Source organism: Dermacentor albipictus, chromosome 4 (assembly GCF_038994185.2).
Source record: "Dermacentor albipictus isolate Rhodes 1998 colony chromosome 4, USDA_Dalb.pri_finalv2, whole genome shotgun sequence".
Lineage (NCBI taxonomy): Eukaryota > Metazoa > Arthropoda > Arachnida > Ixodida > Ixodidae > Dermacentor > Dermacentor albipictus.
The window spans coordinates 141,627,737-141,649,681 of NC_091824.1; the positions used below are offsets into that span (position 1 = coordinate 141,627,737).

The following is a 21,945-nucleotide window of genomic DNA, read 5'->3' on the forward strand; positions in this document are numbered from 1 at the left end:
TGCAATAGAACCTCACGCTAGAGTGTCTTACTACGGCTTCACACTACAACGTTACTATACGAGCGTTGCACTTAAACTTGTTTCCTAATGCCACTACGGCTTTGTGCTGTAAAAGACGCGACTGTGTCGTAATATCACTCGTACAAGAGAGAGTGAGAGATGAATAGGGTCGCACTTAGGCTCAGTCAGCCAAACACATACGCGCTAGGTAATGAACAAAGCACTTTTTCTGGGCGCCATACATCCTGGATGGTGACTGCTTGCAGAAAATAACCCTCGGACACAAAAATGTAAAATTTCAACTGCTATAGTGGAGGTAAGAATGGCTTCACTGCATGCTGGTACGTCGTGCAGCCAAGCAAAACAGAAGTGCACGGAATGTTTATGTTCTGGCATTTTTGAGTGAGTTGACAGCGCCATTGTAAGCAGTACATGATCTCTATTTATACCAGCCGTCCGCATGATTAAAAAAAAAAACTTCAAGCCTGAGTGTACCATAGTTTCAAGGATTCTAGAGAGAGAGAACGAAGATGATGGAGAATGTCTGCCCATTCAGAGTTTCGAGCACGCCCGGTGAGACGCGTACGGGACGAAAGGTCCAGCCTCTCTAGACTTACGCTGCAGTTCTGCAGAAACTATTCGTCTTCCGCATACGTCACGCATCTTACTAGTCCACACTTCGCCTACCTCTCTATTATCTTCTGGAATCTAGACACTGGTTAAGTCGCCACAGAACGTACGGCGGCAACACGAACAAGCAGATAAACAAACCGGAGAAGAAACAAAACGATATAACCACACCGCCACTAAAGGTCATTGCATTGCTTGGCATTGCCAGGAACCGTTTTCCTCAGCAGCCGTACTAAGCTTCCGTCCACCATTCCAAACCATTTGTCTTCCCTTTCTTTTCTTTAAAACTCTTCCTTCCGAGCGTGCGCGTCCATATATCGTCGCACGTATACCTTTGAGGTCCGCACGAGGCCGCCGACACCCACGCACACGCAGGGCACACCGCCGCGCAGCGGTGCGCGCTCCAAGGGGGCCGTTACCGCGATCCCCAATTTAGCAGCGTAAACAAGCGGCCCTAATGCCATTCCCGACATAGCTGTCAGGTCACGCCGGCAAAGCCCGCAAGGTATACACAGCCGCGGTCCGTGTAGTCGAATTGCCGAGTCGACGGGCTGCGGCGGCGGCGTCGGCGGCGGTGGGGCGCCGCGCGGTTTGCTCCGCCGCCTGCTTTTCCAATCTGCAAACAAGCCTCGCGACCAGACAGAAACCGGGGAGCTTGCGAGAAGAAATTACTAAAGCTAACTGTGGCACTATAGTGTCGACAGGATCTGCAAGCACGACAGTTAGGCCTGCATGGAAATTATGGATGCATTACGTGAGTTTGCCTAACTTTCGCCCTTCTTGCTTCAAACAGGTTCATGAGGTTGCAAATTGATCCCGTTCAACAATACGCGACAATGCGCAACAGTACAGCAACAAGAAATTCAAAAATTCGCAGTGATTATGTATGTGTGCCGAAGTTTGCTGCCTTCGTGGCTTCACAAGAGTCTGCTTGGAAATTTATATATAGAGCGTAATAGTTAATGCCACAATAAGTTCTGAGGCCACAAGCATGAATATTAGACATAATCCAGATATTACCAGCCATTTCAGGGCATATTTCTGAGCAATTTAGGGGCCAGAATTCCCTCTAGTAAGTAAGTCTTATAGAAAACTTTATAAAAGCGACAAAAACGCGTGCATTCCGTGCGCGCCGCGCGCTTGTGTCATTTCACACAAAAGGTAAGCCGGTCGGGGGGCGACAAGCAAGAACGAACCAACTGTCGCAGTCACCGTTTGCTTGAATTAGTTGTTGTTGTTGTTGTTGTTGTTGTTGTTGTCGTCAAACCGGACGGTAGATAACTAACAGAAGTTCATGTCCACTGTGCAATAAAAAAACACTTGTCATATGCGCGCACACGACTATGATATCGTGCATGGAATCCTGAACGCAAACGTTCCTTGTAAGTGTATAGAGTTCTAAAATATCTTCAATTCAAATCCAGTGGCTTCATGGATGAGATTTCTGAGTGTTTACTATAATAATGTTGAACTAGCTTGCTTTCACCGTTGTGCATCACTCTTTCTATGTAATCCTCATCCCTCATCACACCTTTACGTCCCCGTTCCCCCTCCCCCTGTGTTGAGCAGCAGACTAGAGTGCGTTAGCTCAGGCTGATCTCTCTGACTTCACTCAAATAACTTATCTCTCTCTCTCAATTCAAATCCAAATATTCGATTGCTGCCTACAAGGAAAGGGACCTCAGTAAGGGTATTCGCAATGTCCAATAAAAGCGTCCACAGAGGAGCTTGTTACTATCCAGCAAAGAAAGCCAAGGCATTTAGTGGCAAGTAAGGACAACGATTTTTATTTTCGTAGAAGCTCACATGCCTCAAGCATTCCAAAGTAATGTTATTTTTTTCTGTGCTTGACCGCGCAAACACGTTTTAATTAAATGGAGGTGACAGAGTAGTTGTACAGTTTTTCCAATCCTACGGTACAGTGAGCGAGCGCATGAGCGAAGGCTCTAAAGAGCTCCTTCCGCTGCACGTGGACATTTGCTGCATCGAGATAAATTTGAAGACCAAGTTTAACTGGGCGTCGCAGTGACCCGGATGCAACGTTAGTATATAGGCAGCCATCTCACGAAGGTCGATGAGATTGCGTGACTTTCCGTAGTTGTCAAGGCAGGTGCAGTTCTGATAGTGCACCTACGAGGGGGAAAATCGACGGAGAGAAGTTAAAAAGAAAAAAAAATGTAAAAATGACACGGGAGAATGAGGTGGCGGAAAGGTTCGTATACATAACTGAATTTCGCACTGACTGAAGTTTGTTAAATTCTAACTTATAACTTACTTAGCTTAGCCTGCTTGAGTTAGCTTAATTCGCACGGTAACTAAAATGTACCTACGTTTGCGCATGTTAATAGAAGGCAGTGTTTCCTTAATTGCACTCTCCGGGAAAATGCCTATACAGAACTATTACCGGTAAAATCGCAGAGGTCGTGTTTCATTTAACCCTTTTGAGTACGTCCATCATGCTTTCGCAAACTCCATGTGATGTCTGCCGCTGCAAAGAGAACGTCGACCACTTATTGTGCTAGTGTCCTCGAGTTTACGTACAACAGCAATCAATGTGCAATGAATGCATTGCGGTGACTAGACGATCGTCCGCTGTCTGCGCAGACGTGCTGAAATGCCGCCCTTATATATAATCGGCCTAGAAGACAGTGAAGACCCTTTGCGGTTTTAAAAACGACTGACACGTGCGACCGCCTTGAAGTGTCAGGTGCTGTCCGCTTGCCTGTACGAATTCACCACGTCTTTCGATTCTCCCTCTCTCTCTCTCCCTCTCTCTCTCTCTCTCTCTCTCTCTCTCTCTCTCTCTCTCTCACTCACTCTGTCATCTTCCTATTTTCTCCTTTTTCGTTCCCCTAGAGTGGGGTAGTGAACCGGATGCTGTTCTTGTTAGCATCCCAGCCTTCACCCTTTCTTTTCTGTCTCGAGTTAGACGTAGACGCAATCCGTAAACGCATTCAAGCAATCACGGCGGCTGCAGCAATAACAGACGACAAAAATGCAGAATGCAGGCAGAAGTATAGGGAAAGCGCAGCGTCTTCCACGGATGCGACGCGGTGAGCGTAGAGGTCCACGCAAAGTGGAGCTGTTCGCGCGGACTGTTTATACATTGAGTACGAACGGCGTGTGCCAGAAGCAACGGTGCGAGGCAACAAGGGGGGCCACGCCGCCTTCCTTCGCCGAGCTATACGGACAGTGCCGCGCGGTCGACAAACATCGCGCCTCCACCGAGACGAGAGAGAGAGGGGGGGGGGGGGGCGCCTCTTGGAACCGCTCGCTGTCTCCACACCTGACAGCGGTGAGACCAACAAACAGGGAAGCTGGCGCAACCCGGGCCGACAAACGAGCCAGAACTGCGGGCTCGGATGGTGTGCCCGGCGGGTGCAACCCTCCTCGGGGTGCTTGCACTCGGCCCAAAAGGCAGTGACACGCACCGGCAGCCGTTTGCCAGGAGAGCCGCCAAGATAAACGTTCGTATATACTCGCGGCACTGCTGCGAGGCGTGCATGCAGCCAAAGGCGGTTGGCGCTTGTTTGCGACACGAGGACGGTGGAGAATTGAATTGAATTGTTTATTACTGTGCCCGGAAGCAGCATAATAAAACCGCGCACTACTAAACTGCGTAGAAAACTGGAGAGACATTGAAATCATCGTAGACCAGCCATCACTTCTGTTCAGCCATAGCTAATAGTGTAAAAGAAGAAACAATTCGGATTTTCCTGTAACCCGTTGTTTTGCTTTCACTATATGTGTATAATATAGGGCATGTGCTTATATATTCATGATTATGTTTGTATATGTAAAGATTATATTGTGTTTCCTATGTAACTATTCCACTATTGAATTCTTATGAAGGTGTAAATAAATAAATAAATAAATAAATAAATAAATAAATAAATAAATAAATAAATAAATAAATAAATAAATAAATAAATAAATAAAGTTCGATCAGCGTCGCTCAAAATATAAATAAAATAAAATAAAGTAATATAAGAATAAATAAAGATAAAGAAAACAAAGCAACACAGCTCCACGGAGCTACAGCCAGATTAAGAGTCCACAATTATAAGCATGCGTTGATAACAGAACAGTGCTATCCAACGCCCATCACTAAGTGAGTGAACAAAATACGAAAGATCTCGCCTCCACGGACCTCCCTTTTCTTTCGGTCTTGAGACGGTTACCCAACGGTGAAATAGCGGCCTGGCATTTCTCTGCTACATTTCCAGTTTCGCTAGTTCTATTTCCGGCTGAATCGTCCCTTGCTCTCATGCTGGCCTCAATCAAGTGAAAGAATGTTATCAAGCAGCGAAAGTAGCAACTTTTAGGCAACTTGGTAATCTGAGTGTCAAATTTAGACGCACGTAGCGGTTACGATACCGGTCTCAGTGGCGGGAGCGTAGTAAGCCTAAGGTGGTTCCTCTTAACTGTCCTCTACCACATCGTTCGAGAGCGTCAAGAGGGGACAAAAAATGACAAGCTATTCTGCGATCTCTCCAAAATACGCCTCTCAAGAGGCTCTCAAACAACGAAGAGCGGCGCCCTCTGCTGAACCGAGGGGCAGGTATTCGGCCGCCGCACCGACGGAAACACCGTCGCAGACGAAAAAAAAAAAGTTCATTCCAAAAGCCAGACGAGCGCCAGGGCCCCAGCGAGCTCATTTTTCATCGTCGCAACTTAGCGCCCTCTGGCCTTTTCCTTTTATTAATTCTCCGGCGCCGCCAAGCAGATTTCCTCCAGCGTGCTATATGCCTTCTTCAACACACCCTAGTAAGAGAGATCACTCGCGTGGCTCGTCACAAAAATGCAAGGGTTGCGCCGCCGAATAGAAAAAAGGGGGGGTAAGGAAATACTTGCAAAGAATGAATCTCTACGCTTCTTCGGGCTCGCGCAATTTTTCCTGAAGCACACATACGTGCGCACGTAGGATAAAGGTTCTTCTGCCAGAAGCCAGAATCCACGAGAGAAAGTCTTGAGCGGCTGCGGCGCTAATATGCGCGAAGTGGCCGCGCCTGTTGGCGCTCTCGTGCGCGGCAAAAAACAGGCTTCGCATGGCGCCGGGCATGTAACACGTTATATGGATCCCGCCCTAATAGAATTAGTCCAGAAGCTCGTTCTCGCCTGGCGTGCCTGAGGAACGGATGTGGAAAGGAGCGGGATATAATATTGAGGAGCAGAGCTCGTTACAAAAATTAAAAACGGGAACGTGGCTTCTTTTTTTCTTTCTTGTGTTTCAATTGCCTACATTTATGGCTATACACCTAAGCGAACTTTGCGGCACGGAGATGGCAGTGAAAATTGCGTTCGTATTCACAAAAAGCTTTGTCGCCTAAATTGTTAGTAGGAGAAAATTTCAGCCAATCTTGATGCCGGACACATTGTAAGCAAAGGCGGTCGTCCAATGGAAAAGAGCACTTACGAACGAAAAAACTTTCTGAATTCACTCCCTGAAACCTAACTGCATGAGCACGCTGTCTGGCCATTATTTCATACAGTGATAAAAAATCTCAAGCAGTTTTTTTCAAGTGCGCATGCGCCGTGCACCTCCACTCAAGCGTTCCTGACGAGCGCAGTCAGACCAGCGGTGGTCTGTGCGAACGATACCCGCCGCGGTGGCTTAGTGGTTATGGCTGCTGAGTGGCTATGGTGCTGCTAACACGATGTCGCGGGTTCGACTGCCGACCGTGGAGGCCAGACTCTGATGGGGGAGAAATGCGAAAAGCACCTGTGCACTTAGATTTAGGAGTGCGTCAGTAAACCCCACGTGGCAAAAATTAATCAGGAGTACCTCACGACGGCGTGCCCCTGAATTAGATTGTGGTATTGGAACGTAAAACCCTGGAATTAGGTTTTAATTAAGAACACTGCTCGAGCGGTACGTGGAAACTGCGCAAGGCAGCTGCCGGACAAAGACAAACACCGCGAGATATTGTTGCTGCGTGTCACCGTGCACCATATTTGTACAAAACGTGACGTGTAACAACAGGCGTCTTTCGCAACTCTATCCGAATGAACTGAGGGCCTGCTTGGTTCTCAAACAAGTGGCAAGGAAGCGTCCCGTTTACATGCGCCCCACCTGAGGACTGCACTCAACGATTTCCGCGGAGCTTGCAAAGGAAGCTGGAGATTGCATTCTTGGTGAGAAGCACGTTAATAGCTGAACGAGATGCTATTGCTACCATGAGGTGATTCACCCCCTCATCTGCCATTTCCTTGCAACGCGGAAGGCAGGCCTCTAATGGGCTGTCTAAAATGCACAGCTTTAATATGCATGAACAGGTTCATTGCAAGCTCCATGTCGTATTCATACACGTGAAGAGAGTGAGAAAAAAAATAGGTATTGTACCTACGGCGACGTGAACAGTCAACCTCCGTGGGTATGAATATTTAGCAACACCTGTACGGCGCAACAGTTGTGTTGCGTAACAAATGCCGCAGATTTTGAATGTGTGTGTGCGCGACAAATGACTTGTGCATGTTACGGCCTGTGGGTCGCTGTAAATTTGGCGAACCAGCGCCCTCACCGTCCACTTGCTGTTCGAACAACCACATCAGTTTGGTGAATTAAGCCTGGCCTCGCTCCGAAACTGTTGCCACCGGTCCCCCAAAAGATCACTGTGGTAAATTGGACAATCGCAAAGTAATCGGAGAGGTTAACTGAAGAGCTGCATGGGTCACGTTCAGCGGCGTAGCTAGGTCGTCTGGCACCCGGGGCCCATAGGTCTTTTGTCACCTCCCCCCTCCCCCCACCTTCTGATGTAGTCGAGGAAGGCGAGGATATCGACAATGTCCGGGTTTCAGCACCAGTACAGCCGCCTTGGATACCGCGCACGTTTCCCGGGTCCACCTCTCCTTCGCTTTCTTTCCCAGAGATCGCGGATGCAGCAAATAAGCAGGCTGTTTTTCCTGCGCCAAATAACACAGGGTGCTGCACTGATAACGCGTGATAAGCCCATGTGCACATCTTCTGTCAGACTGTAAGGCTTGGCAGCCAATAGAAATGCGGCATCGTGGAAAATATGACTCACGTCACAAGTAACAAAAAATATCCTTATAATAAAGTTTTAATTACCAATTTTAGCGGCAATATTGTTTTTTGCAGAATTGAAGCCCGACATTCATATCTTACCAAACAACAACTTCACAGAAATCGTCGTAGGTACTAAGGCACGCAGTATTTTGTCTGTGGGCAGCCCTGAACGAAAATGAAAATTAAATTGTTTGTCAGTGACGCTGATCTCCCCACCCTATTAGAAAACGCTACCTGCCTCACCGCTGCGCGGGCGCCAATGCAATGACAATTACGAGTTCTCTTCATTCTGATCAATAAAGCCCTGTTTTCATTTGCTGCTATACGGACAAATGTGATTATCCGAGCTGCGGTACCACCGCAAGATTGGGAACAGAATAGAGCACGCTTCGCGTCGATTCTTGGCGTCACCATAAAAAAAGAAAGAAAAGGCCGCGATGAAGCCCGTGCCAGCGAAAGCTTGCACTACTGTTGGTCTGCACTCGCGATGGAGAAGATTAAGGGATCAACGTTACTGGTCCACTATTTCATATTTCTTTCGCTGCTGCCATATACTGGGCGCCGCCCGCAGTGCCAAAGTACTGTAGGCTGTAGCACCCAAAACGATTTTGTTTAAGAAATGTTTGTTAAATTAATAACATGACTTTGAGTCCTCAATTCTCGAATTGAAGTGCTTCCTCTATAAGTACTAATTACGGGGTTATTAAGGATGTGGTTATTACTTATCTGCCATATTTTTCGCGCTACCGAGTACCTAGTGATCACAAAAAGACATAACTTACAGAATCTCGATCGGGAAATATCCTTACAAAATTCACCTTTTTTAAAAATAAAGTTCTGTGCAGCTGATACAGACACTGTACTTGTAACATGAAGTCACACAACAACAACAGTTTTCTTAAACTTTCGCGGGTAAGAAAGAAAGCGTGAAACATAACCGCAGGTTTCGCAGCGGCTTCTCGGAGCGAGCGGGAGAGGGGAGGTAAAAGCGAGCCGGACATCGCGGCGGGCCCGCGACTACAGCCTGTCCAGTCATACGCCGCCAAACTCTTCGGCCGAACCGAGTCTGAAGACGATCCAGAGAATCCCATTCGCGACTTATGACGGCCCCACTCATGCAACGTCGCTCTCAACGAACGCTTCGCCGTAAACGCGAGCGCCGGGCGCGCTGGTTGGACGCCCTCTTGCTTCTGTCTTTGTTCGTCTTCGCTGAGCGTTCTGAACGGAAAAGGGACCCAAGAGCCCCAACCCCTTACAACGCCTCACTGTATGTTTAGCGACTCCTGCTCCCAGCATGAACGCACAGCACGAGCGCACCCCACATGAAACGTTCCGCTAAGGCGAGTAGTTTAGCGACCATTTCGCGAATTAAATTTTTTTAGACCACACATTCCACACCACATGGACATTAAACAAATGCCTGAGGTTATATTTGGTGTAGAAGGTTTGCGTAAATTACTGCAGGAGATGAAGCCGACGACCGCTTGTGGCCCTGGGGCGCTATAACGTAAAACTATTCCAAACTTTTCTATTCCAATTCTGCTATCAGCCCTCCGCGATTGGTCAAAAACTTTTTTCGACCACCCCCCATTTCACCTGTCTGTCACGCGACGTTACAAAAACCGCAATACCTCCCCATCTGATATGATGTGTGCACACTGATTATGCATGATTTGACAGAAAAAAGAAAAACAGTTATTTCTGATTCGACCCCTTTTCGCCATTAGCCCTCGGCTATTGGTAAAAAGTTTTCGGGCTGCACCCACTTCACCTGCCTGTCACGCGACGTCACAAAACCGCACGAACTCACCGCGTCAAAGTGACGTGTACGCGATAAAGATGTATTAATATGCCGAACAAAAGTGAATTTTTTTCGGAATAGCCGCAGGCTGCCCCGTTCCGAAAGGAATAAAAGATAGCTGCCGCCGATCACTGAGACGCTGGCTACTCGCACCTGCCGGAGAGCATGGGTGTATTTGCGTATAATAAAACTTCTTGCGTGACCGTGTAACGTTTTTAAGCACTTTCGACACGTTTACTACCTCATTCTGCCAACTCTTCTTTGCTGAGGGTCAATTTTAGCGTCATTCTTAAGCTTCCGTTGCATGCCGCCGCGATTTTCGCCCAGCCACCACAAGCTAAGTAAGGGAAAGCCGACCAATCGCAGACGCCGGCACCACCCTCTTCATCAGGTTATCGGTTTTCAGTGCACTGGCTCTGCCCTAGTGAATCCCTCTCCACTTCAGCGTTCTCCTCGCCTCTTGTCAGCCAATGATATACAACAAGCCGCTCAGTGTAGGCAATGTTATTCGTTTTTCAAGCAAACAAAAGGGACCTCCTATGAAGGAGGAGAGCGTTTGATTGGTCTGTTCAGAGAACCCTATGGGTGACCGCCCGGTTCTTGCGTCGGTGGTTACGCAAATTTGACGTCAGGAAATTGGCATAGAAACATATTGGAATAGTTTTACGTTATAGGGCCCCTGATGATATTCCGGCAGCGATTCTTAAAAACTGTTCTGGAATATTGTGTTTTTACTTTTCTCGGTTATTTACAAAGTGTTTATCTGAGTCTTGTTTACCGTGTGATTGGAAGCTGGCACGGGTTGTACCCATTCACAAAGGCGGATCGAGAAGTGCCGTTGAAAACTACAGACCGATATCTTTAACAAGTATCCCATGCAAGTTAATGGAACACATAATTTATACTTCGGTCATGTCGCACTTAGTTAAGCACAATATTCTAAGCTCTAGTCAACATGGTTTTCGACAAGGTTTTTCATGCTCTACACAGTTAGTAGAATTCTTTCATGATCTGGCCTCGGCAATAGACAAAACCAAAATAATAGACTGCATATTTCTAGATTTCGAAAAAGCCTTTGATGTCGTTGCACATGATCTTCTCATCTCAAAACTTAAGGCCTACAAATTGGACAATAGTGTCATAGCTTGGATTGCCGAATATCTTCGTACTGCAAGAGAGCAGTCTGTGGTGCTCAACGGTTTTTCTTCTGCATATATTCCAGTTACCTCAGGTGTTCCTCAGGGATCAGTTTTAGGTCCCCTTTTATTTCTACTCTTTATTAATGATATTGAAAGTGATCTTACGTCTTCATTTAGAATGTTTGCGGATGACTGTGTCATTTATAGAGTCAGAGATAACGCAAATGACATTTCATTATTACAGACTGACTTAGACCTTATAGGAACGTGGTGCAATACGTGGGAAATGTCACTAAATGTTGAAAAATGTGTTCACGTCACCTTTTCAAGGAAGCGCGCATTTGAGCCATGCACTTATACCTTGAGTAATATGGCATTAAAGAAACTTGACGAATACAAATATTTAGGAATTTTAATGACGTCTGACTTAAGATGGAACAGGCACATTACGCATATTAAAAATAAGGCAATACGTTCATTGGGTTTCCTGCGCCGTAACTTCAGTCAAATACCGAATAAATTAAAAGAGCAATTGTATTTCACTTATGTCCGTAGTTTACTTGATTACGGTTGTATTTGTGGGGTCCGTACACGGCCGATCTCACAGAACAGCTTGAAAGAGTGCAGAACAGAGCAGCTAGGTTTGTTCTTAATGACTATAGTAGAAAATTAAGTATGACAGAAAGTAAAATTAAATTATCGTGGCAGGCATTAAAAGACCGGCGAAAAAACCTGAGGTTGAAATTTTTCCACGCTGTTTATTATTCAAAAACAGGGATTCAGAGAGAAAGATATATTAAGTCGCCTACTTATACGTCGTTGAGACGCGACCATGCGCTGAAAGTCTGCGAGTATCCTTTCAAGGGTGACGTCTTTAGGTATTCTTTTTTCGTTCGGACTATCAGAGAATGGAATGCTCTTTCGCCTGACATTGTTAATATTGAAAACAATGATGCGTTTTATCACGCTTTATGTATGTGATTACTTGTTCCTTCCTTTATTATGTAATCCCCCCTGCTGTAATGCCCGCATGGGCGATGCAGGTATCTAATAAATAAAAAATAAAAATAAAAAATTCGTGCAATTATTTCGTGGGGTGTTGATAAAGCTGCAGCCGACAAATCTGCGGCGCAACGCATCGGGTGCATGAGCTCGGGCTACTGGATGCCGGAGCATTCTTTGCAATTTGCGCCCAGTCAAGCCGGCGGAAAGAGGGGTGTCTTCAGGCGTATATGACACCCCCCCCCCCTCACTGGCCCCTTTCACCCGGGGCCCACGGCCCCCCGGCCCCCCCTGTTGCTACGCCACTGGTCACGTTGCCCTTAAGGCTAACCAAACCCACTATGCGATGAACCACTATGGAGAGGATGGGAGGTGAACTGGCCTCCGGAGTGGCCCCCTGAGTGGAATCACTGACTGGCTGATTGACGATCTGCCAGAGAGATGGACCGGTTGCATGTGCGAATAAATATTTATTTGATTAATTAACACATGGATGACATATTACATACGTCCACACGAACAAACCAGTCGACTGAATCATTATTTATTTTATGATTAATCAGTTGCTAGCATCAGTATATCAGTCCACACCGCGCAGCGTCCAGGGAAAGACCACACAGTACTTCAGCAACCAAATGACTAAACAATTAAAAAATTATATATTTATCTTGTGTCGTGCTACATATAGCACTTTCGAGCATACGAAGGCAAATCAACTCCCCCCTTCGGTTCACAATTATACCCATCAAACTGCCACGGAGACCATGACCGTCACGCCATCCTGTGGCGCCAATCGTCAACAGTCGAGGAGAAATACTCTCTCTGCGCCGGTGGCGGGCCACGAAGGATGGGAGGGTCAGCGGTAAATAACGGCGTCAAGGCCCGGGCAAACGAACGCTCATAGTGGGACCATACCACGACCGGCGCGCTATACTCATTAGCGTGTTCGCCGTTGTAGAGAGAGAGAGAGAGAGCGGGGGGAGAGAGAGAACTCTTTATTTAAAAGCGCATAGGTTTGGTTCGTCTATATGCTACTCTTCAAAGAAGAGGGAGAGAATTGCCTTAGCAGACAGAAGGCACAAGCAAGTGGAAAAGGAAAAGAAAAAAAAAGATACACGTGCACCTTGATATTTTTATTTCACTTTTGAGACCAATTTGTGCGAACATATGCGTCATTTTGAAGCTTAGGGTGGCGTTATGGCAAGGAATCCACCAAGCCCATCGACTGCTGCGTTAGGTTGTAGAAAATGAAGGAAAAATGTTCTATTGGCTTAGTTACAGGGCTCCAATTATGGAAGCCCACTCCATGCAGGAGCAAGTTAAGCATTCTAGTTCATATCAGGACCCTCCGTCCACTGCTCGAAAAGTCTCCGCTTTTAATACAGTCGTCTTCTCTAGGCGGGTCAACTAGGGAATCTGAATACTGTCCAACTGCAAATCCCAATCGTCGACTCCGTTATGATACCACGCCCATGTTCGCAGCACTACGCAGTGACTCCGTCTCCGAAGCCCGATGGTATGGAATATGCGGCAAGATCGCAACCTGCGAGTCCAGGGTCACCGTCGTTGTTTGGTAGCATTGGATGGGGGCCCCATTTCGTCCTTGGTTCCGGCTGTCAAGTAATGGTGGGATTGGTGGCCTTTTGTGTACCCGTCTAGAGTCAGTGTCCATGCTGCGTTGACCTCTGGATAGATGCTGATGGATGGGTGGTAGTTTGCCTCATGGCAAACGTCTAATTAACTGCAAATTTCAGGTCGCCATCGTTGTTTTTTGTAACATTGGATTGGGGCCCCCCTTTCATCCTTAACTCAGGCTGCCAGGTGTTGCTAGTGTTTTCTCCTTTTTTGGGATCCCTCAAGAATCGGTGTCCACGCTGCGTTGACGTCTGGATAGGCGCTGATGAATGGGCGGGTGTTTATCTTGTGGCAAACGTCCAATTAACGCCTTTGTGGTGTTGAGACGCAACAGTAATCGTGCTTCGCTGTTGGCTTTAATACATTAGAGCCCAAATAACAGAGAGCATTAAGAGGCAGCCACTTGATTCAAGGTAATCAAAAAAGAAATCGAAGGCTTGACGCTGAATTGATAGAAAATACCAGGGACCTAATATGCGCCTAAGCCTGCAAGGGTCGTGACAGATGGTTCCATATTCGTCTTGCATACGGCCCTTTCCCAAATGCAATCTCTACAGTATAGTAAAATACGTTCGATCGATTCCACAGAGTTACAGTTGTAGCTTCATGGACTTCTAGTTTGTCCAAGGTGGTAGGGGGCTGTTTGTATTCGCCACGTGAGGTCGTATAACAGATTGTAGAGTGTCTCTAAATCCTGAGATGGTCGTCTGGGAAGCCTTGATAGAAATTTTGCACAACAGCTCGGTGTGCGAAAAAGTCATTTGCCTCTTTCTCGCGACGCTTCATCTCATCGAGTTTCTTTGACTTGAGCTTGGCACAGAGGGCATATATACGTAGCGTGTGCTTACGCTTAGTAAGCCCGTTTTACGGTGTGAAGAAGCGAGCTCCTATGGAGACCGCAAAACCTGGTTATCGGAACTAGATCTCTCGTATCCCCATAATACATATAAGGTCTTGCATGACGGGACTTCTGCAGCACCTTCGAGGGGGATCCGAAATGGCTATTAGAATTAAGACTTCATTTGTGTTTTCCATATATGCGGGTGTTTGCGTAGAGTCTCCTCCCACATCTCCCATGGTGTTTTCTTGACTGTCAAAAGGCAAACCTGTTTGAGTGGTCGATTTTCTATGGCAGGTAAACTTTTTATTGTTAAATAAATACGCAATTCTCTTCTGTTTCTCAAATTTATTTATTGTACCCTTAGGCTTTCCACATTACGGAGGGGAGGGGCGAACAACAAAAAGAAGCGGATTGAAAGGGCTTACGATATGAACAATATACAAAAAACGTAAATTTAATAAGGCAACACATGCTACGGAAATACGAAATCCCGACAGACTCGAACACTGTGGTGCATATTCAATAAAACATCTGAAGAGCGATGTATTCGCAACAGAAGCGGCTGACTGTGGGAGATTATTCCATGATATGCAAGTTCTCGGGTAGAATGCGCGTGTATGTTACTGTGTTTCTGCGAGGGATATCAAGCTTTTGTCTTTCCTATACTTGAGATAAACGGTGACGGGCGAATGAAATGCTAACAAATATGCTTATAATGACAGTAAATTTCGTGGGAAATGCCAATGCGTGCTATTTCACGATGAGTAGAAAGTAGGCGGAAGATCAATATATGATTTTAATATTTGTAACACTCGCACTTTAGCGATAATTCGATGGCATAAAACGGACTGTGCGGGTTTGCACCGGTTCAAATTCAGTCGCTTGTTACTTAGTCAGGATCCTGTATTGTTGATGCGTAGTGTAGTTATATGGTCGTACATGAGTGATATACGGTAACTTTTTTAACGAAAAATGAGCCGTAAGACCTTTTCTGCTGACGTAACCAAATCTTTTATTATATTATATAACCGTTCGAACGTGTTGTTTCTCAGACGGGTTATTAGAAATGTGAACTTCGAGGTACCGCTAGAATGAAATAGATTCTAGAGGGGCGTTATTCAGGAAGTAGTCTGAACTGGTTAATGAGTAACGTGAAGCGCACAAATTGCGCTTAATTCGACTGGTGATATACGACCTGTCAAGCTAAGTCATATTAACCATGGCCGTTTATCTGCAAGAGCGTTACACATGACAAAAAAAAAGAAAGAAGAAAGTAGCACAAGATATGCAGTGTAATAGTCTATCCCATTATACATGTATAGCGACGTAAAAATACAACAAGCGCTGGAAACCTGTAATGACGTTGGCCTAATATCATATACTCTGCTTTTTTTGCGTTTAGTTTCACAGGCTTGCTGACGCGTGTGCATCAACCCAGCGACAGACGCAGTTCTATGCGCTATACCGCGCTTCAGTCTTCTTGCCAGGGAACGTCTCTTGCAGTCGTCCACCGCACCTAATATCTGTATCGACCTCGGAACGGCTCACCGGAAACGAAATCCACGAGTGCTAGAGCATAAAAAAAAAACATGGTTAGCGCGAAGAAAGGCCTATAGGAGGAGGGAGAGCCGGGCAGTGTGGACACTCAGGAAACCTATAATCGCCGTCCGCTTCGATCATCTCGCACACCTGGAACTCGACGATAAGGGAGAAATCCCAGTCCCTTATACTTTTATTGCGCTTCCGAGCGACTCTTTCTTTTTTGTCGTTGTCTACTTCCCCTCAAAGAGACGCTGGACACCTTGCGCGGTACTTTTGGTTAAGCTGTCGTGTACTTCCCGCAGGTCCGCTGTCCTATATAAGTCGGATCAAGGAACGCCTCGATCGCGCTGAGGAGGAAACGCTGGCGTGACGCCAATGCACTGTCACCGACCATTGAGACGCTCGAAAGGCACATCTGCACCGAGGAAATCCGCATGTAATGATGCACATTGTGCTGTTTCAAACGTGCGAAATCAAGAGTACGTAGACCTTCCCGAAGAATGTACATGGGATCAAGTGACAGAGCCGTGTCGGCAATCGTACACTTCCAAGCATGTCACGCGCGACGCCCATGTTTAAGGGTGCGTACAGCTAGCGGCTCCGCAGTCCTTGTCCCTCAAGACCACAGAGCTAAGTGTTTGTCTTAAGCTCCCCACTAATGTAACCGTGCACCACGGCGAAAGAGGCGTCGTGTAAACTAGAAAATATTTTCCTCTTGTGGGAAACATTTTACTAGTATGGCCATCATTTGAGCACAGTTATCCTGTCAGCGAAATGAAGAAACCGGCGCCACCTATAGGCACAACCTCCCCTTAAATATACAGTTAGAAAAAAAAAAGAAAAGGAAGAGCTCACAGGAGGCATAATTTCACTCGGAGTTTCAGTACCTACATGACACGCATGTCATTACATTCATGTCATGACCTATAATTTTTGTTCGTCGTACACTCTGGTCCTACTGCGCCAATTTCGTTACATACCAAGACGTATAGGTGCATTACCTACATGACACGCATGTCATCACATTCATGTCATGACCTATCATTTATGTTCGTCATGCACACTTGTCATACTATGCCAATTTTGGTACAGTCTTGGTCAAAAAACTTGAACCCGCTGCGAACGGCCGGGGAGCAGCTGCGCTCCGCTATCGCGGCGCTGCCACCGTCAGCGCGCGCCGCTGATCGCTTGCGTCGAGGATAAAGAGGGTGAGGGAAGCATGTCTCTTACTCTCAAGCGTCGTTTGATAACAGCGCTCGTGAAGAACTAGTGCGGCAAGCGCGGCGTGATCGTGGCGGTGGCGAAACGGAAGCCACACGACCGGCTAGCATGCCGTTTGCAGCGTATGCTGGATGAGCGGGCGGGGGTCTCTGGCGACCGCTGTCGAACGTGATAGGCTCAAATTTCACAATTCCGAGTATCGCAATCATTAGTTATTGTTTGCAGGGACTAAATTAAAGGAACAGCGCTATGAATACTCCTGCTCATGCTGGAACACGGGCACTTCGCGAGGATCGTAGCTAAGATCTGACTTCAGCAGCTTAATGATATATTAAATAACGTGCCACAATGGCATCTCGTATTTGTAATTATGAATGCCACAATTAGCAAATTAATCAAGAAAGCATAACCTTCAGGGTGGCATCTGCGTCTCGACGAAATAACAGGGGGGGGGGGGCTGTGGTTGCCCCGAACAACTCGAGCTTCCCCATGTGCTTGACTGCTACTAGCCAGAGTCTCTGGTTGAAAGGACGCTACGTATCACCCTTTTTTGTAAACTGCCTGTGAAGTTCTCTCTCGTAGAGATAAACAATACCTCAGTAAACTATATCTAAAATACTTCTTCCAGTGAACCCGTGACAGCGACAGCATCGCCGGTGTGACGCCTTCACTATGCGAGAATCCTATAATCTCGTGGCACTGGTCTGCTTTACGCGATTCAAACGCGTGATGCCCAATGCAGACGGGATGAACTTACACTGGCCTCACGTGTGCATGAAAGTGAGCCCTAACGACGAAACAGTATGCACGAAGATGTAAAAAAAAGGCTAGGTAGTGGGCACTTTGCAAAATGCCAAGGCAATGGGTCTAACTCAATCGGCTACCCACGCAGGGCAAACGACTTCTAGTCCCGAAACGTTTTCATAATCTCACTGTGGGTCTAATTAAAGAACTTCAACGTTAAACGCACTCGTTTGGTCGGTCCTCAATGGAGAAGTGCGGTCAACGTATTTGAAATATTACAAGGGTGACCACAGGCCCTTTCCGAAGAGAGCCTTTGTAGTCGAAATTACTGCTTCTGTTTTTTTTTCTAAACGAACGATGATTAGATTGCCCGCACATTACAATAACACCTGGAACAACGCCAGACAGCACTGAGAGATGTTAGTTTATTTTTTATGTATTGTTTTCATCGCACTAAGAAACACACTCATAAGGTTTATCTAAAAGCATAATGCGAAGGCTCTCGCCTTTGAAAGTGTAGGATAAATTCTAATAGGTAATTTCGATTACTAGGAAAATTTTTATACTATAATGCGCTGCATGGAAGCCTGGCAGTTTCGCCCAGGCCACCGCATTTACTCGCACGAAGCGCCGTACCACGGCGACCGCAAGACGACCTCGCAGGTGGCAGAACCAACGCTGCACTTGTTTTTCACGAGCCCTGTTATCAAAGGATGCTTGCGAATAAGAGAAATGCTTCCCTCGCCCTCTTTATCCTCGGCGCAAGCGAGCAGCGGCGCGCGCCGGCGGCGGCAGCGCCGCGACAGCGGAGCGCAGCCGCTTCCCGGCCGCTCACAGCGGGTTCAAGTTTTTTGACCAAGACTGTACATGCAAATTTAACGAAACGATCATGAGAGCACTAAGACGTAGCCAACTGTTTCATGACTTACATGACACAATGCAATGATAAATATTCATGTCATGAGCGATCATTTATGTTCGTCATACACTCTTGTCATACTATGCCAATTTTGGTACGTACTAGGTTAACGAAACGACCATAAGAGAACCAAGACGCGGGCGCTGTTTCATGGCCTACATGACACACGTGTTACGATATTCATGCCATGACCGATCATTTATGGTTTTCATACACTCTTGTCATAATATGGTTGTATTGGTACATGCCAAGGTAACGAAACCACCACGAAAGCAACAAGACGTAAGCGGCTAGACAGATACTGTCAAAGCGGCAAACGTTCGCCAAGAAATCTTTCGCATGTAAATATGTAGACCCGCTGTACATGTTGGAATATATGGGAAGCGAAGCTTTAACGAAGCGGTTAATTAAATGCTATTGCAAATAACAACTGTGCTTGACATAAAAATTGTAACAGCGCAAACACATGCAACCACAAAGTAACAAGGACGAGACACAAGCGCCGTGTCTTGTGTCCAGCGCTTGTGTCTCGTCCTTGTTACTTTGTGGTTGCATGTGTTTGCGCTGTTACAATTTTTATGCCAAGTATGCACCAACTCGCCCAGAAAGAAGTTTTAATGAACAACCATGCGTACAATTGTGTTTGCTTTCATTCTATGCAACGTGCGATCTCATGCAACGTTTATGCACTGCACCAGCGACAAGCTATGTCGAAACACAGACACCAAATAAGGCGGATGCACAATGTGCGACGTTTACACAGTAATGGTACGTAGACGGAGGCGAGGTTTATCGAGGGAAGAATGGCGTTGACAGACGTATGCACAAAGAAGTACTACACGTATCTAAATACATTAAATGATTCTATACCTCTTGTGTCACCGTGCGACATTCATATTCTTTAGGATTCGCCAAAATGGTCACATTTCGAGTGGAACATATGAAATTGTTAAATTAAATAAAATTAAGTCTATCACAGAAGCTGTCGAATACGATGCGCTATTTCATTTAGAGATCCTATGAGCCGCCATTATACGTTGCGATTTTATGTAGTTCTTTTCTTTCTTTTCTTAAATGTCGAGCAGAGGGGCGTTTACTGGCACTACCTTGTCTGCCAGCACGCGGTGTTTACGTGAATAAGCATAAAATTCGCTTTTCACAGCGTTGTTTTATACCCTGAGAATTCATACGGCCTGTAGTAACTGCAGGCATCAAAATGCACTCTAGACTTGACAAGCCGATAAATATCAGAGATTTATTTGAATCAATCGTAATTCGGAATCAGCCGAGTTTGAATTATTTATTGGCCTCCATATTTTGTTCTTACAACCAGTTCGGGGTGCGCGACAGACCGATACTTTTCTTTTTAGCTGCGTTAGACCTGCTGACGTGCTAGCAACAGCTTTTGGCGCAGTTAGGTGCCTTCAGTCCATGAAAGCTTGAGCCAAGCTGCTCCGTTTGCCACCTCCACCCTGATATTCAAGGACACCGGCTGTTTCTGTGTCGTGCACTCGCAAGCATAGCGGCCAACAACAGCTGGAGGTCACAAGCCTGTGAAGTGCCACCTCCTGGGTCGCCGTTCCAGTCTCGTCCACTGTTCAGAAAGTGCGCCGATGTGATAACAGGCGACAACTCAGGAGGAATGAACTCAGAAATACTTCACGTTCGGCGTCGACAAATAGGCGTGTAGCGTTGTCAATGTTAAATAAATCCGTGCTTTCTTTGCACCAGTAATTTCTCTCAACTTATTGGATCTTGTTTAATGCAAACCAATGGCTCCAGCAAACTTGCCAAATACGAACACGAAGCAATGTCTATGGCTAGGCAGAATAAAATACGTTATCATGTGATATTGCCAGCGGGAAAAGTTATCTTTAAGATCTTCGTACCTACTGCTAACAAAAAAAAAGAAAGAAACAATCTGGGGCTTTAAGTGCCAAAACTACGATCTAATTATAAGACATAGCGTAGGGGGTACGTCGGATTATTTTTGACCACCTGAAGCTCTTTAACGTGCACCCAACGCATGGTACATGAACGCTTTCGCATTTCGCCCCCTTTACCCTCTGTTAGCTGAAATATACAAAATACAGACAAAGCCGAGGGAGGACTTTATCACTACACCGAGTAATGCGTACTTGTTCGAGTTTTCAAAGAAACGTACGACGAAAAATCTGCAAAAGGAGCTCCAACGAGATTGAAGAAGCGCTATAGGTCTGGCAAGGAAGTTAACCAAGGAAAGAAAGGTAGGCTAGTTTGGTACCCGGAGCGGGGTAGAGATCTTAAACATCAAAAGAGCGTGACGACGAAGTCTGCGAAACTCCTCCGTATAGAGACATAAGGATAAGAACACATGCTGTCATCATGACCTTCCATTTCTGGATTAGCAACAAGCTAGTGCGAAGCAGTAGCATTACGAGAAAAATTCTTTGAAAAAAACACAGGGTAGCCAACTGGAAATATCCTTTTGATTAACCTCTCTCTATGTATTTTCCTTTTCTCTCTCGTTTTTCTCTCATATACTTTGATATTGTATGAGACGCTCAAAGAACATACAAAAGCAAGCGCTATGAACCCCGTAATTGCATTTCAGTGGATACCTGGGCCCTGCAATATTCCTGGTAATACTGCAGCGGGCGCAGTTGCGAATTGGGCGTACAATAACGCAGAGACAACCAACCTTCCACTTTTGCGTAAGGAAGTCCGTCTGATCCTAAGGCAGATTTCCTGTCGTCTCAGCAAAACTACCTGGTTTTATCAGAAATCTAAGAATTCCGAGTTATACTTTATAGACCCATGCATAAACCTATCAATGCCGGAAAATCTAAAAGAAAACAGAAAATTTGAAACATTGGTGCACCGCCTGCGGCTTGGTACTGCATTTACGAGACACTTCTTATATAGGATAAAACGTGCCTCTGGTCCGCAGTGTTCTTGTGGCCATGCAGACGAAGCTGTATATCATCTCCTCCTCCAGTGCACTAAATACGATCCACAACGAATGGTATTGCAAGTCAATTTGTTGCTTTTAGACAGAAGACCATCCACTCTGAAAAAGATACTTGGTCCATGGCCAACTTCGCGCCTTCAGAAAAGAGCACTTCTTGCTTTGAAGAAGTTTTTCGAGGACACCAACATTTTGGGAAAATATTAAGTTTCAGTTGATCCCAATAAGCTAAATGAGTCATATGGATGTTGTTCTGGGTTAAAGATTGATTTATGTGGTAATCGTGATTTTTACGCAGTGTGTGATTGTCTTCTGTGCTTGCAGTGTAGTTTACACGTGTTATGTGCTTAGCTATTCAAGATATCTGTTTTTATATATGCCACTGTGCACTGAACTCACGCACAACACTTTGCGATTCATGTACTGTTAGACTGCATAGTTTGTATTCACCTGGTGTATTACTGAGTGCCATATTTTATGTCATTAGTCTACCTTTT

General features: G+C 46.0%; 1 protein-coding gene and 1 long non-coding RNA gene across 3 annotated transcripts in view; both read right to left on the reverse strand.

The window, feature by feature from the left end:
* zfh1 (Zn finger homeodomain 1) overlaps positions 1 to 21,945 on the reverse strand; it is a 663,681-nt gene that overhangs the window by 476,887 nt on the left and 164,849 nt on the right. The gene's annotated exons all lie outside the window — the stretch shown is intronic.
* The window catches only part of LOC135915452 (uncharacterized), a 144,797-nt gene continuing 142,671 nt past the window's right edge, over positions 19,820 to 21,945 (reverse strand). Inside the window, exon 3 of the long non-coding RNA XR_010568624.2 lies at positions 19,820 to 20,095. This is a non-coding gene — a long non-coding RNA (uncharacterized lncRNA). The remainder of the gene's footprint in view (positions 20,096 to 21,945) is intronic.